This window comes from Crinia signifera, chromosome 6, assembly GCF_055691185.1.
Source record: "Crinia signifera chromosome 6, ASM5569118v1, whole genome shotgun sequence".
NCBI lineage: Eukaryota > Metazoa > Chordata > Amphibia > Anura > Myobatrachidae > Crinia > Crinia signifera.
Window position 1 is genome coordinate 21,231,962 of NC_139222.1, and position 17,457 is coordinate 21,249,418.

The 17,457-nt window shown below is 47.4% G+C and overlaps 1 protein-coding gene, 1 long non-coding RNA gene and 1 pseudogene across 2 annotated transcripts in view; all 3 read right to left on the reverse strand.

Moving 5' to 3' along the window:
- LOC146007473 (uncharacterized) overlaps positions 1-5,512 on the reverse strand; it is a 47,325-nt gene extending 41,813 nt beyond the window's left edge. The window contains exon 1 of the long non-coding RNA XR_014444335.1: positions 5,356-5,512. This is a non-coding gene — a long non-coding RNA (uncharacterized LOC146007473). The remainder of the gene's footprint in view (positions 1-5,355) is intronic.
- Positions 1-17,457, reverse strand: part of LOC146007463 (uncharacterized) — a 137,507-nt gene that overhangs the window by 62,409 nt on the left and 57,641 nt on the right. The window lies entirely within an intron of this gene.
- LOC146007371 (uncharacterized) overlaps positions 13,834-17,457 on the reverse strand; it is a 34,462-nt pseudogene continuing 30,838 nt past the window's right edge.

A 17,457-nucleotide genomic window follows, 5' to 3' on the forward strand; every position in this document is an offset into this window, starting at 1 on the left:
CTGTTACTGGGCCCATCTATTGGAGACACACAGTGACTGAGGACATTGTACATGTGCGATTAGCAGATGATACGATTATATAGGGGCCCCCATACCTGCTCTACCATGTGCAATAAAATGTAATCTCTGCTTACCCAGTGATGTGAGGGGCCGGTGAATCTCCATCATCACGTCCTTGTACAGACCCTTGTGTTCCTCTATATACTCCCACTCCTCCATAGAGAGATAGACAGCGACATCCTGACACCTTATAGGAACCTGACAAACACACAGTGATACAGTCATCACTCAGACCACATCCCCGGTGTTTCTGTATAATGTCCCATTGCCGGCAGTCTCCGGTCACATCCTCCGGTGTTACTGTATAACGTCCCATTCTCAGCAGTCATCTCTGTGGTCACATCCCCCGGTGTTACTGTATAACGTCCCATTCTCAGCAGTCATCTCTCCGGTCACATCCCCTGGTGTTACTGTATACCGTCCCATTCACAGCAGTCATCTCTCCAGTCACATCCCCCAGTGTTACTGTATAATGCCCCATTCACAGCAGTCACCTCTCCGGTCACATCCCCCGGTGTTACTGTATAACGTCCCATTCCAATTGGTCACCTCTCCGGTCACATCCCCCAGTGTTACTGTATAACATCCCATTCCCAGCAGTCACCTCTCCGGTCACATCCCCTGGTGTTACTGTATAACGTCCCATTCCCAGCAGTCACCTCTCCGGTTACAGCCCCCGGTGTTACTGTATAATGTCCCATTCCCGGCAGTCACCTCTCTGGTCACATCACCTGCTTTTACTGTATAATGTCCCATTCCCGGCAGTCACCTCTCTGGTCACATCCCCCGGTGTTACTGTATAATGTCCCATTCCCAGCAGTCACATCCCCCGGTGTTACTGTATAATGTCCCATTCCCAGCAGTCACATCCCCCGGTGTTACTGTATAATGTCCCATTCCCCGCAGTTACCTCTCTGGTCACATCCCCAGGTGTTACTGTATAAATGTCCCATTCCCAGCAGTCACCTCTCTGGTCACATCCCCCGGTGTTACTCTATAATGTCCCATTCCCAGCAGTCACATCCCCCGGTGTTACTGTATAATGTCCCATTCCCGGCAGTCACCTCTCTGGTCACATCCCCAGGTGTTCCTGTATAATGTCCCATTCCTAGCAGTTACCTCTCCGGTTACATTCCCCGGTGTTACTGTATAACGTCCCATTCCCAGCAGTCACCTCTCCGGTCACAGCCCCCGGTGTTACTGTATAATGTCTCATTCTCGGCAGTCACCTCTCTGGTCACATCCTCCGGTGTTACTGTATAATGTCCCATTCCCAGCAGACACATCCCCCAGTGTTACTGTATAATGTCCCATTTCCGGCAGTCACCTCTCTGGTCACATCCCCTGGTGTTACTGTATGATGTCCCATTCCCAGCAGTCACCTCTCTGGTCACATCCCCTGGTGTTACTGTATAATGTCCCATTCCCAGCAGTCACCTCTCCGGTCACAGCCCCCGGTGTTATACTGTATAACGTCCCATTCCCAGCAGTTACCTCTCCGGTCACAGCCCCCGGTGTTACTGTATAACATCCCATTCCCAGCAGTCACCTCTCCGGTCACAGGCCCCGGTGTTACTGTATAATGTCCCATTCCCAGCAGTCACCTCTCCGGTCACTCCTCCCCCCGTGTTACTATATAATGTCCCCATTCCCAGCAGTCACCTCTCTGTTCATATCCCCCAGTATTACTGTATAATGTCCCATTCCAAGCAGTCACCTCTCCAGTCAGCAGTTGATTGATCTTGTTAGTGAGTTCCAAGATCTTCTGCTCATTGTCTTTCCCATGTATCAGTGAGTGAGGTGGAGGCACCATGATGGGAATCTGGGTCCTCTTCTGTCCTTCTGACACACAGTGATGGCTACTGGGTGTCTCATGATCACCAGAGGTCTTCTTCACTACTGTGTAACCCTGTGTATAAGAAAATACACTATCACTGTAGACACTCCCAGTTATGACCCTCTATTATTACTATAAGTGATGTCACAGTGACACTCCCAGATCCCCTCACCTCCCCAGTCACGTCCCTGTATTATTACTATAGATATAAGTGACGTCACAGTGACACTCCCAGATCCCCTCACCTCCCCAGTCACGTCCCTGTATTATTACTATAGATATAAGTGACATCACAGTGACACTCCCAGATCCCTTCACCTCCCCAGTCACGTCCATGTATTATTACTATAGATATAAGTGACGTCACAGTGACGCTCCCAGATCCCCTCACCTCCCCAGTCACGTCCCTGTATTATTACTATAGATATAAGTGATGTCATAGTGACGCTCCCAGATCCCCTCACCACCCCAGTCACGTCCCTGTATTATTACTATAGATATAAGTGACATCACAGTGACACTCCCAGATCCCCTCACCTCCCCAGTCACATCCCTGTATTATTACTATAGATATAGGTGATGTCACAGTGACACTCCCAGATCCCCTCACCTCCCCAGTCACATCCCTCTATTATTACTATAGATATAAGTGACGTCAGTGACACTCCCGGATCCCCTCACCACCCCAGTCACGTCCCTGTATTATTACTATAGATATAAGTGATGTCACAGTGACGCTCCCAGATCCCCTAACCTCCCCAGTCACGTCCCTGTATTATTACTATAGCTATAAGTGATGTCACTGTGACGCTCCCAGATCCCCTCACCTCCCCAGTCACGTCCCTGTATTATTACTATAGACATAAGTGATGTCACAGTGACGCTGCCAGATCCCCTCACCTCCCCAGTCACGTCCCTGTATTATTACTCTAGATATAAGTGATGTCACAGTGACACTCCCAGATCCCCTCACCTCCCCAGTCACGTCCCTGTATTATTACTATAGATATAAGTGATGTCACAGTGACACTGCCAGATCCCCTCACCTCCCCAGTCACGTCCCTGTATTATTACTATAGATATAGGTGATGTCACAGTGACACTCCCAGATCCCCTCACCTACCCAGTCACGCCCCTGTATTATTACTATAGATATAAGTGATGTCACAGTGACACTGCCAGATCCCCTCACCTCCCCAGTCACGTCCCTGTATTATTACTATAGATATAGGTGATGTCACAGTGACACTCCCAGATCCCCTCACCTCCCCAGTCACGCCCCTGTATTATTACTATAGATATAAGTGATGTCACAGTGACACTGCCAGATCCCCTCACCTCCCCAGTCACGTCCCTGTATTATTACTATAGATATAGGTGATGTCACAGTGACACTGCCAGATCCCCTCACCTCCCCAGTCACGTCCCTGTATTATTACTATAGATATAGGTGATGTCACAGTGACACTCCCAGATCCCCTCACCTCCCCAGTCACGTCCCTGTATTATTACTATAGATATAATTGATGTCACAGTGACGCTCCCAGATCCCCTCACCTCCCCAGTCACGTCCCTGTATTATTACTATAGATATAAGTGACGTCACAGTGACACTCCCAGATCCCCTCACCTCCCCAGTCATGTCCCTGTATTATTACTATAGATATAAGTGATGTCACAGTGACGCTCCCAGATCCCCTCACCTCCCCAGTCACCTCCCTGTATTATTACTATAGATATAAGTGACGTCACAGTGACGCTCCCAGATCCCCTCACCTCCCCAGTCACGTCCCTGTATTATTACTATAGATATAAGTGACGTCACAGTGACGCTCCCAGATCCCCTCACCTCCCCAGTCACGTCCCTGTATTATTACTATAGATATAAGTGACGTCACAGTGACTCCCAGATCCCCTCACCTCCCCAGTCACGTCCCTGTATTATTACTATAGATGTAAGTGATGTCACAGTGACACTCCCAGATCCCCTCACCTCCCCAGTCAGCAGGTAGATGATCTCCAGGGTGATATTTAGTATCCTGTCAGTCATGTGACTCTGGTTCTTGTACATCCTCGAGGAATCAGTAAGGTGTCTCATCCTCACCGCTCTGTTGTCCTGGAGTAAATATAAGAATTACAATAAACACCACACAGTACACATGAAACCTATTAGATAAAGGTAAGAGAAATCCACATAGAGGCACAACAGCAGCTTCTAATGTTTCCCCACATTTAAATATATATCGTATAGAGAACAACAGGTACATGTATAGTATAGGACAGGGGTTCCCAAACTTTTTGGAATCACGGCACCCTAGAGCATCAAAATGTTTTCAAGGCACCCCTAGGCCAAATGTTTCTTATTGAGAAATTCAGGAAAAAATATAAAAGTAAGTACATTGTGTTTATATGTCACAGTTATGTGGTGAGGGACAGGATTTGCTTCTGTTTGTCCATATATATTATGATTGGCAGCCATAAGCACTGGTTTTGCCTGTTACATTGACCATAAATAATATGAATTGATCCTGGTCCACCAACCCAAGGCACCCCTGCAAGTGTCCCGAGGCACCTCAGGGTGCCTTGGCACACAGTTTGGGAACCACTGGTATAGGATATAATAGCACTGCTATGTCCATTGTAGTGAATGATCTTAAAATAAAATGTAATAGGCACCAAAGGCTGCTCGCTCTGTATAATCATCATAATACTAATAATATTAAGAAATCAGAGACTGGTAATCAAGGAATAAGTAAATATATAATAATCATCATCATCACACAGAGGCTGCTCAACTGTACAATAATAATAACAACACACAAGAGTCTGCTCCCCCTCTATAACATTTGTAACAGGCCACTCCCCCTGTATGAATAGGACACTACAGGCCGCTCCTCCTGTACTATGGGACACCACAGGCCGCTCCCCCTGTATGAATAGGACACCACAGGCCGCTCCCCCTGTGTGAACGGGACACCCCAGGCCGCTCCCCCTGTGTGAACGGGGCACCGCAGGCCGCTCCCCCTGTGTGAACGGGGCACCGCAGGCCGCTCCCCCTGTGTGAACGGGGTACTGCAGGCCGCTCCCCCTGTGTGAACTGGACACCGCAGGCTGCTCCCGCTGTGTGAACGGGACACCGCAGGCCGCTCCCCCTGTTTGAACAGGACACGACAGGCTGCTCCCCTGTATGAACAGGACACCACAGGCTGCCCCACCTGTATAATAACACCAGGGCAGTACAATACCATCACCTGCTGCCAGATACAGCAATGTCTTCTCTCGGTCCCCCGTAACTTAATCACCGTGGCTGCTGGAAGTGAGAGGCCTCAGTCAGGTAAGATCAGCAGCGCTGCCCCAGCAGGGAGCCGAGATGCTGCGGCTGCCGTCACTCTACGAGGGGATTGGTCTTCGGGAAAATGGCCGCCGCTCCGTCGCAAATGGGACAGGTGTTATGGAACCTTATTAGTCATATATACAGCATGGAATCTATCATCTAAAGGTGACCTCACATCACATAACTCTCTCTGTTGATTCTCCCGGGGGCAGTTACCTCTCCTAGCAGTCCGGCTGTGATGTCTCTGTGTCCTCATACAGCGGCGGCCATTGTGTTGTGGGTTGAACTCAGCTCCCAGACTCCCCCGCGGCTGTAGCCAAAGTGTATTTCCTGTGTGGGGCAGAGTGGGAGGAGCTGTGTTACCAGGGAAACGTCCCTTCCTGGTGTGCATGGCAGGCAGGAGGGAGAGTGCTGCAGCTGGCACCAGGTGACCCCAGGTATTATACTGCTAGTAACAGCATAGTAGTGATTGCTGGGTGTGAGCCATAAGGGCACTTACAGGGGAGCTGCTGTTCTACTCACACAGGCTGCAGTATAATACCAGGTGTGTGCTATCACTGGGACCAGGGAGAGGCAGCTGAGTCCGCCCAGCCCTAGCTGTGGTGCTGCATGGCAGAGACTGCTATGCATGCTGGGACTTGTAGTTCTCCACCCTTTTCTTTACTATTCAGCCATGCCCAGGTGTGTATGTATGTGGTGTAATGCTGGGAAGTGACTGTGGGTATGGGGGGTATATGTGCCGGGTATGAGGATGTATAAGGTGTGCCCAGGTGTGTATGTATGAGGTGTAATGCTGGGAGGTGACTGTGGGTATGGGGGGTATATGTGCCGGGTATGAGGATGTATAAGGTGTGCCCAGGTGTGTATGTATGAGGTGTAATGCTGGGAGGTGACTGTTGGTATGGGGGGTATATGTGCCAGGTATGAGGATGTATAAGGTGTGCCCAGGTGTGTATGTATGTGGTGTAATGCTGGGCGGTGACTGTGGGTATGGGGGGTATATATGCCAGGCATGAGGCTGTATAAGGTGTGCCCAGGTGTGTATGTTTGAGGTGTAATGCTGGGTGGTGACTGTGGGTATGGGGGGTATATGCCGGGCATGAAGATGTGTAAGGTGTGCCCAGGTGTGTATGTATGAGGTGTAATGCTGGGCGGTGACTGTGGGTATGGGGGTATATGTGCCGGGCATGAGGATGTGTAAGGTGTGCCCAGGTGTGTATGTATGAGGTGTAATGCTGGGAGGTGACTGTGGGTATGGGGGTATATGTGCTAGGTATGAGGATGTATAAGGTGTGCCCAGGTGTGTATGTATGAGGTGTAATGCTGGGTGGTGACTGTGGGTATGGGGGTATATGTGCCGGGCATGAGGATGTGTAAGGTGTGCCCAGGTGTGTATGTATGAGGTGTAATGCTGGGAGGTGACTGTGGGTATGGGGGTATATGTGCTGGGTATGAGGCTGTATAAGGTGTGCCCAGGTGTGTATGTATGAGGTGTAATGCTGGGTGGTGACTGTGGGTATGGGGGTATATGTGCCGGGCATGAGGATGTGTAAGGTGTGCCCAGGTGTGTATGTATGAGGTGTAATGCTGGGAGGTGACTGTGGGTATGGGGGTATATGTGCTAGGTATGAGGATGTATAAGGTGTGCCCAGGTGTGTATGTATGAGGTGTAATACTGGGTGGTGACTGTGGGTATGGGGGGTATATGTGCCGGGTATGAGGATGTATAAGGTGTGCCCAGGTGTGTATGTATGTGGTGTAATGCTGGGAAGTGACTGTGGGTATGGGGGTATATGTGCCAGGCATGAGGGTGTATAAGGTGTGCCCAGGTGTGTATGTATGAGGTGTAATGCTGGGAGGTGACTGTGGGTATGGGGGGGGGGGTATATGTGCTAGGTAGGAGGGTGTAAAAGGTGTGCCCAGCTGTGTATGAGGTGTAATGCTGGAAGGTGACTGTGGGTATGGGGGGTATATGTGCCAGGCATGAGGATGTATAAGGTGTGCCCAGGTGTGTATGTATAAGGTGTAATGCTGGGCGGTGACTGTGGGTATGGGGGGTATATATGCCAGGCATGAGGATGTATAAGGTGTGCCCAGGTGTGTATGTATGAGGTGTAATGCTGGGCGGTGACTGTGGGTATGGGGGGTATATGTGCCAGGCATGAGGCTGTATAAGGTGTGCCCAGGTGTGTGTGTGTGTGTGTGTGTGTGTGTGTGTGTGTGTGTATGTGTGTATGTGTATGAGGTGTAATGCTGGGCGGTGACTGTGGGTATGGGGGTATATGTGCCAGGCATGAGGATGTATAAGGTGTGCCCAGGTGTGTATGTATGAGGTGTAATGCTGGGCAGTGACTGTGGGTATGGGGGGTATATGTGCCAGGCATGAGGCTGTATAAGGTGTGCCCAGGTGTGTATGTATGAGGTGTAATGCTGGGCAGTGACTGTGGGTATGGGGGGTATATGTGCCAGGCATGAGGCTGTATAAGATGTGCCCATACATCTCACACTAACTGGCCTATTCGTCTCACAGGGACTGACCCACTGACCCATAAGTCTTACGCTGACTGACCCACTAAACCATACATCTCACAGTGACTAACTGACCCACTAACCCATACGTCTCACAGTGACTGACTGACCCATACATCTCACACTGACTGACTAATCCATACACCTCACACTGACTGACTCATACGTCTCACACTGACTGACCCGTACATCTCACACTAACTGACTGACCCACTGATCCATACTTCTCACATGGACTGACCCATACTTCTCACACGGTCTGACCCACCCGTATCACACAGTCTGACTGATCCATATATCTCACACTGATTGATTGACCCACTGACCCATAAGTCTCACACGGACTGACCCATAAATCTCATACGGACTGACCAACACGTATCACACAGTCTGACTGACCCATATGTCTCACTGATCGATTGACACACTGACCAATAGGTCTTACACTAACCGACCCACTAGTCCATACGTCTCACACTGATTGACCCGTTAACCCATATGTCTCACACTGACTGACTAACTGACCCATACGTTACACACGGACTGACTGACAGACCCACTCACCAATACATCTCACATGGACTGACCCATACATCTCACATGGACTGACCCATACGTCTCTTACTGATTGACCCAAATGTCTCACACTGACTGACTGACCCATATGTTACACATGGACTGACTGAACCATACATCTCACACTGACTGGCTGACCCATACATCTCACACTGACTGACCCACTGACCCATATGTCTCACACTGACTGACTGATCCACTGACCCATACGTCTCACAATGACTGTCCTATACGTCAAATTTTTTTCAGGGATCCGCTGTATACAAACCCCCCTAAAGTTATACCTGTAATTATACAAGGAACACGACCAGCGGTTTGTGAGAAGGAAGCTACTGCACCAGAGACAGAGAAAGCTCCCATAGCGATTGATGATGGGAAACAGAGTGATTTGATATGGGTGCCCGACAGTCGGGATCTTGACTGTTAAAACCCCGACACTTGGGGTCCCAACGGCCCCTGGCTATTCTCCCTCATGGGGGTCCATGACATGATAGAGGGAGAATAGAATAGGTGGTGAGAGCACCGAGCCCGCAAGGGGCTTTGTTACACTGCCCTTGCTACCTGAGTCCGGGCAGTCAGGATCCCAACATTGGGCTAATGACTGTCTGGATCCTATACCTCACCCTTTGATTTAACTATCCTACAAATCCTACAGGGATACTCCGGTTGTGTGAGGAGGGTGGAGATTCAATTAAGTTAATATCCACAGAAACGGCACAAATGGGAACTTTGCCAATAGATCCCCGGGTGCATTTACAGGCGCAGAGGTTTCACAGTAGGGATGGTACCTGGACATTATTGACTTGTGAAGTAATAAAAATACAGATGATGCCCACCTCACCGTGGCACACTACTAGAGAGGGTATTCAGCAGGTATATTTGTTAGGGTGTGTTCGACGTTTGGTGAAAGTTGCAAATCCATGAGGTGGGGGAGTGAGTGTAATACAGCCGGAAGGACCTGATCTCTGTATGTTTGTCCAGTCAGCTCCCACCTACATGAAAGCACCCCTGGATTTAGCAGTAGGCACCTCATCTGGTATGACTGGGTCTATGGCAGAAGAGCATTTAACTCCACTGCCACCCAGAGTACTGAACTGAAGACTCCTATTGAACTTTGGAGCAAGCAGTTACCACACCCACAGACAGCATACACTGCACTCCAGCATGTGGGGAGCGTCATCATGCCACAACCGGTCACTATACGCACTGACTTACCAGTGGCAGGGTGGGTGAGGCGCAAGGGCCTAGGCACACACAGCCATGGCCCAGGAGCAGATGCTGCAGGAATGGAAGTGGTTCCTGTCGGAAAGAGGTGGAGCGTCCATACAAGAGACTGCCCAAGCAATCCACAGCATCAGGTCCACAGAGTGGTCAGCAACAGTGGTCTCCACAGGAAGCACCCAGAACTGATACATGGGGGTGGTGAAGAAGGAACATGTCAGTAAGCAGAGCTACATGCTGTAGTCATGCTGCTGGAAGAAACCAAAGCTCCTCCCATCATCATCATTAACACCAACAGCTGTACTGTATCCCAAGGATGGATGACATGGATGCTCGCCTTGTTGTAGCACCAAGCTGGAAACTGAGCTATATAACCAGTGTTATGGACGGCCTGTGTCTGTGGGACATGTCTATTACACACTGGGCTAGAAGGCAATGAAATCTCAGATGCCCTGGTGCAATACAGGACAACAGAGGTCTCCCCACAGGAGAAACCTGGAAGGTGTATGGTGGAAAACTACCTGAGACCAAGGGTGGAAGGTATCAGGACTGATGAATATATTGTCATTGCTCATTTAAGTCTGATGTCAGGTATTGTTGCTTTTGTATATAATATAATCTTTAGAAGTAAGGTGGGTGTTTATTTCATTAATATAAATAAATGGTGATAGGACAAGAAGGGATATCTGTATATTCCCTTATGAGATGATAGAGGCGATTTTAGATTCTAACATGTTTGTCCCAATAGACAACGGTCACTGGTTATATTAGACTAAACTAAGTCACGTGTTTTTGTCCTTGCTTCTCAATCCTGGGACATTGCATTCACATTGTGTCTTTAATCTATGTAATCCTATGTACACATTTGTCAGTACATTAGTTTGAACCAGTGGTCGAAGTGGAAATTTTGAAGTGGGGGTATGGAAATTTTGAAGTGGGGGTATGGAAAAGTAAAGAGTGAATATAGTGCGCACCTTCGGACACCCCCCTGTCCATCAACGTCCCCTGCCAGACTGCCCCGTTGTACAGGGGTATTACAAAAGCACAATATGCGCTGCTGAGTGATCAGAGAGCATCCTGAGGGGGGAAAAAAAGGGGGTTTTTTTATCTTCAGATTAAAGTGGCGGTATGGCATACCCCCGTATACCGCCCCACTTCGACCACTGGTTTGAACATTCATAATTCAGTGCCCTCTACTGTTATTTACATTTATGATATTACAGTTTAGCCTTTGCACTTATAAAACAGCTTACGCAGGAGTTCTGTAGCCTATATATCCAGGACCCGGTCAGTGTTATGGTAGCCAATATATCCTATATATCCAGGACCCTGTCAGTGTTAGGGTAGCCTCTGTAGCCTATATAACCAGGACCCTGTCAGTGTTAGCGTAGCCTCTCTAGCCTATATAACCAGGACCCTGTCAGTGTTAGGGTAGCCTCTGTAACCAGGACCCTGTCTGTGTTAGGGTAGCCTCTGTAACCTATATAACCAGGACCCTGTCAGTGTTAGGGTAGCCGCTGTAGCCTATATAACCAGGACCCTGTCAGTGTTAGCGTAGCCTCTGTAGCCTATATAACCAGGACCCTGTCAGTGTTAGGGTAGCCTCTGTAGCCTATATAACCAGGACCCTGTCAGTGTTAGAGTAGCCTATATAACCAGGACCCTGTCAGTGTTAGGGTAGCCTATATAACCAGGACCCTGTCAGTGTTAGGGTAGCCTCTGTAGCCTATATAACCAGGACCCTGTCAGTGTTAGGGTAGTCTCTGTAGCCTCTATAACCAGGACCCTGTCAGTGTTAGCGTAGCCTCAGTAGCCTATATAACCAGGACCCTGTCAGTGTTAGGGTAGCCACTGTAGCCTATATAACCAGGACCCTGTAAGTGTTAGGGTAGTCACTGTAGCCTATATAACCAGGACCCTGTCAGTGTTAGGGTAGCTTCTGTAGCCTATATAACCAGGACCCTGTCAGTGTTAGGGTAGCCTCATTTTTGGATGAACACTGACTGCAGAAGTGCCAGGAAGAAACCAACTCAGCCTCTTGATGCAGGGGGCGGGGCTCCTGAGTTTGCTGATGTGTATGCTGGGTACTTGTGTAATATGTGGGCGCCCGATTTTTTCCATCGCATGCGATGGGACCCGATTTTTGGGGTTTTTGAACGTTCCGACCCGATTTTTACATTGTACTCAATGTTAAATGCCCCCCCATTGTTAACTCCAACCCGAAGCGTGGCGAGCGCAGCATCCTCCGACCTTTTCATACCCCCACTATCCACGTCGGCGTGGAGTTGATTTTATATAGTGTGGCAAGCGCAGCGAGCCCCGCGAGGGGACGCGGAATACGAGCCCGAAGCGTGGCGAGGGGACGCGGATTACTTAACATGTATTCCACGTCCGCTCGCCACACTTTGGGCTTGTATCCCGCGGGGCTCACCACACTATATAAAATCAACTCCACACCTATGTGGATAGTGGGGGTATGAAAAGGTTGGAGGGCGCGTACCGCTGCGCTCGCCACGCTTCGGGTTGGTGTTGATCGTGGGGTGGCGTTAACAATGGGGGGCATTTGACATAGGCATTACCCATCAGGGTAGGTGTACAATCAAAAATCGGGTCTGGGGGGCATTTAACATAGGAATTAGTCATCTGGGTGCCTGTACAATAAAAAAATCGGGTCCAAAATTAGTCGCATCACATGCGATGCGACCGATTTTTGGTTGTACAATCACATAAGATGAAAAAATCAGGCGCCCAGATAATACACAAGTACCGTATGCTGTATTGGAAATTCTGCTGATCATAACGGTAGATACCGTATTTCCTGGCGTATAAGACGACCCCCCCCAATATTCCACTCAAAATATAGTTTGTTATACAAGTGCACCCGGCGTATAAGACGACCCTCCCACTTGGAGGCATGTTTTTCAGGGGAAAAAAAAGTAGTTTTATACGCCAGCAAATACAGTAAGTGTACTTCAAAACCAAAATAGTTTATTGAAGTACTTTTCTGGGATCCAGCCATCTCCCCTCGAACTTTAACCCACCGGTAACAGAATATGGACTACATCATCAGAAAATACAAATGAGGAGAATATGACATCTCTGTAAATGTATGGTCCATTCGTATTATTGGGTCTTATACGGCCAATCTCATTTCTTTCCATTTGTATCGGGATCTGCCGTATACGCCCATCTTAGTACATTCCCCCCTATGTGTCTCATGTTATATAATGGGGGCAGTTGTACAGATCCTGCCACATAGCATCAGACACCTGCATCTGCCCTGTGGGAACACATTATCTCCCAGCTCTGACCCCAGGGAGAGAGTAACAGATCCCACATTATGGGGCTCATGTGGAGGTGGCCGGGAGTTGTGTCTAAGTACCGGATGCCAAATGGGATCCATAACAGCTGCATGGTGCTGGGCCCGTGGGCTGTGAGTACCACGGAACGTGGCCGGCTCGGCAATCCCAGCACATGCACCTCCTACATAGGTGCCCGGGGTATGACAAGAGGCGCAGAGTCATAGTGATGGCCCAAATATCAGTATACACCACACACATTACAGTACAGGATCACACTGTGTATTTATTACATATATATTACAGAGAGGCTGTTATACATAAAGCACAGGTACAACAATGCAGTTATATAATGACTCAGTAATACATACACCAGCTGCTTTCCCATATACAGTCAGACTAGGAGACATGGAGTCTTATTGCACACTGATCGCTCATGTCACTGTAACCATGGGAATACATCACAGCAGCAATAGAACTGGAACATCAGCATAAATGACAGATGCATTCAGCCAATCAGATGTGGCCGCCTGTATTACATGTGTGTAACTTGCACCAAGGGTGGAGAGGGAACCAAGAGGTTACGCTTTACACTAATTGGGAGTCCATGTCAACACTGACACCAAAAAATGTTAAAAACACAGGTCGACATTTGAACCTGTTAGACATTCAACTTCGGCATAGGAAAGTTTACCTAGACACTGTATCTAAGAATCCACATACAATGGATGATAGAGGAATTTAGTATTGATGCTTCCGTTTCATGTAGATCAGTTAATTAAAATTATGGGTGAGATTTAATAGGATGAGAGATTCAGAAAGTGAGAGATTTGGTGAGAAATCTCCAGTTTTGTTAAAGCGGCAATCATTAACACTGCTAAACCAGTTTGATTTTGAAGTGTAAATGATTGCCGCTTTATAAAAACTGGAGATTTCTCACCAAATCTCTCACTTTCTGAAAATCTCATCCTATTAAATCTCACCCTATACTATTTGTGTGTGAGTTCTCTGGTGTTTATGAACAGATGATTTATGTGTAAAACATTTCCCACATTCCAAACATGAAAATGGTTTCACACCTGTGTGACTTCTCTCATGTATAACAAGAGTTGATTTCCTTCTAAAACATTTCCCACATTCCAAACATGAAAATGGTTTCACACCTGTGTGACTTCTCTCATGTATAACAAGAGTTGATTTCCTTTTAAAACATTTCCCACATTCAGAGCATGAATATGGTTTCACACTTGTGTGACTTCTCTCATGTGTAACAAGAGATGATTTATGTGCAAAACATTTCCCACATTCAGAGCATGAAAATGGTTTCTCACCTGTGTGACTTCTCTCATGTCTAACTTGATTTGATTTTCCGCTAAAGCATTTCCCACATTCAGAACATGAAAATGGTTTCTCACCTGTGTGAATTCTCTCATGTTTAAGAAGAGTTGATTTCTCTCTAAAACATTTCCCACATTCAGAACATGAATATTGTTTCACATTTGTGTGACTTCTCTCATGTGTAACAAGAGACAATTTATTTGTAACACATTTCCCACATTCAGAACATGAATATGGTTTCACACCTGTGTGACTTCTCTCATGTATAACAAGATTTGATTTCCTTCTAAAACATTTCCCACATTCAGAGCATGAAAATGGTTTCTCGCCTGTGTGAATTCTCTCATGGTTAAGAAGATTTGATTTCTTTCTAAAACATTTCCCACATTCAGAGCATGAATATGGTTTCACACTTGTGTGACTTCTCTCATGTGTAACAAGAGATGATTTATGTGCAAAACATTTCCCACATTCAGAGCATGAAAATGGTTTCTCACCTGTGTGACTTCTCTCATGTGTAACAAGAGATGATTTATGTGCAAAACATTTCCCACATTCAGAGCATGAAAATGGTTTCTCGCCTGTGTGACTTCTCTTATGTGTAATAAAAGCGGATTTATCAGTAAAATATTTCTCCCATTCAGAGCATGAAAGTAATTTCTCGCCTGTGTGAAGTCTCACATGTTTAACTAGACGGTCTTTATTGTTAAAACATTTCCCACACTCAGAGCATGGAAATGGTTTCTCCCCTGTTTGATGACTCTGATGTAACACAGAATCTGACGGATGTATAGAACTCTTACCAAACTCAGAACTGGATGATACTGTATCATCTTTATGGTCTGTACTGTGTGTAGTAAGGTCTGAATGATCAGGAGAAGGTTCCTCATGACTAGAGGGACCAGATGAAATATCTGCAATGGGAAATGTTGGGTGTGTATTGGGGATAATGGGTTTTTCTTCTGGAGACTCTTGTCTGATGTTCTTATCTTCTAGTATATAACCTGGAGACACAATGAGATCTCCCTCCGAGGTATTCCTGCTTGTGCGCCCATCTACAGGAAACAGATGAATGACAACAGACAGAATTGTTTACATTGAGAAGCAAATGTTCATGGAGGTTTTATCACTTAAACTGAACATGTCTAATGCTGGGCACACACTGGCCGATATATCGCTGGTCTGTCAGCCAGTGATAGGTCTGTGAACGACCAGACATATCGCGTCAGCTCTGCAACACAGCCAATGGTCAACATACCTAAAGCTAGATAGTGCATGGTGCTGTGTGTGATATCTCCTGACCTCCCATACACCTGCTGCAGTAGGCAGCGGTGATGTGCAGCGGAATCAGTCACTATGGATTGGGCAGGGTGTATGGAGAACACACTGCCCAATCCATCCACAGATATATATGTCTAATAGAGCATACACATGGTGAGATAGGCTTTATAGAAGCAAAATCGAATAGAAAATGGAATGGTCATCAAATGGTTTTTGCACATTAGATGCAGATTGGATCCCAATGCAAATCAAATAGATAAATAGTGATAGCAGCCAAGACTATATAGCGGAAATCTAATGTATCACTGCAGCATTCCAGTCCATGTCCATCTCCTGCCTGAAGCCAGTGTTGATCGAATGATAAATCGGATAGAAAATAGTGGAGCATATCATCACCTTTGCCATCTCCACAGAGACTTGCCATTACGTCTCCTCAGCCGCGGCAATCAAAACCCCACCGTCCTAACCTTAGGACCTGCCCGATCACCCATCCGGTGCCCGTCAGGAAACTGATGTGCGGCGCTGAGGGTTGAGGTATAGCAGGAGGGGCACGGCTAATAATACTGTCACAGCACCTGCCAGCCACGTGGTGTGCGGCTGCAGAGGACCGCTCAACCTAGACGGAGCCAGGAGCCCACACACTGCCAACCGTATACTGCTAGGACCCTGTAAGCGCCGAGTCTGAGACAGCCGCAAATACATCTGTGTGGAGACTTTCGTGCGTGGAATTACAAAACCATCAATGCCCGCAATTAATATCCTCTAAAGAGGGACAGACAAGTGGTGAGATCTTTTGCTCTGGGAAGCATACCATTCAAGTAACATTAGATCTGCACATGTGTTTTACCCTACAGGATTTATATTGACTATTGGTCCCTAAGCACCAATTAGAGACTGTGTGATTAGCACGGGTCTTGGGACATTGCTAATTGTCAACGGGACATTTTGCCTAAGGGGCAATTATACCGAATAGGTTTATTACAAGGTTGATATTAACTAATGTATTTTTAATTATTGTCTTTTAATAAAACTTTATACATTGGTATACATGCGCTCTCTTTAATTTGTTAAATTTTCATGAAAAACTAATCAAAACCCTTCAATTCGCATTTTTTTTTTTTGTAAGCAGATCACATCTCCCATACTTATACTTGAGAAACGTGCTCTAGCCAAATTAACTAAAACTAAAAAAAAAAGAAGTCAAATACCCTGTGATAATAATGCAGCTTCAGCTGGGGAATCACAGAGCTCAGGTGCAAATTATGGGAAGCACAGCTCTCTCTGTTCCTAGGCAGAGAGAGCTGTGCGGGGATGGGGCCAGGGTGATCAGCTGTGTGTGCCCTGTGTCACACATGCTGATCACAGTGTAAAAAACAACCATACTCACCTCCCCAGGGGATTGCTTTCAGTCTACAGGGCCTCCTGCTGTGCTGTGACCCCTAGTGTAGTAAAGTGATGCTGCAAAGCGGCAGGTCACTTTACAGCACCGGGGGTTACAGGAAAAGGAAGTCCTTAAGACACCAGGAGCTGATATATACCAGCGGTGGGGAGGAGACTGGTCAGATGTCTGGGCTGGTAACACACAGTGGCATGATGTGAGGGGGAGAGCAAGAGTATAATAGGGGCTGATGGCTCCTGATGTATGAGATACACCAGAGAGTGTGGGGAGGAGACTGGTCAGATCTCTGGGCTGGTAACACACAGTGACATGATGTGAGGGGAGAGCAGGAGTATAATAGGGGCTGATGGCTCCTGATGTATGAGATACACCAGAGAGTGTGGGGAGGAGACTGGTCAGATCTCTGGGCTGGTAACACACAGTGACATGATGTGAGGGGAGAGCAGGAGTATAATAGGGGCTGATGGCTCCTGATGTATGAGATACACCAGAGAGTGTGGGGAGGAGACTGGTCAGATGTCTGGGCTGGTAACACACAGTGACATGATGTGAGGGGAGAGCAGGAGTATAATAGGGTCTGATG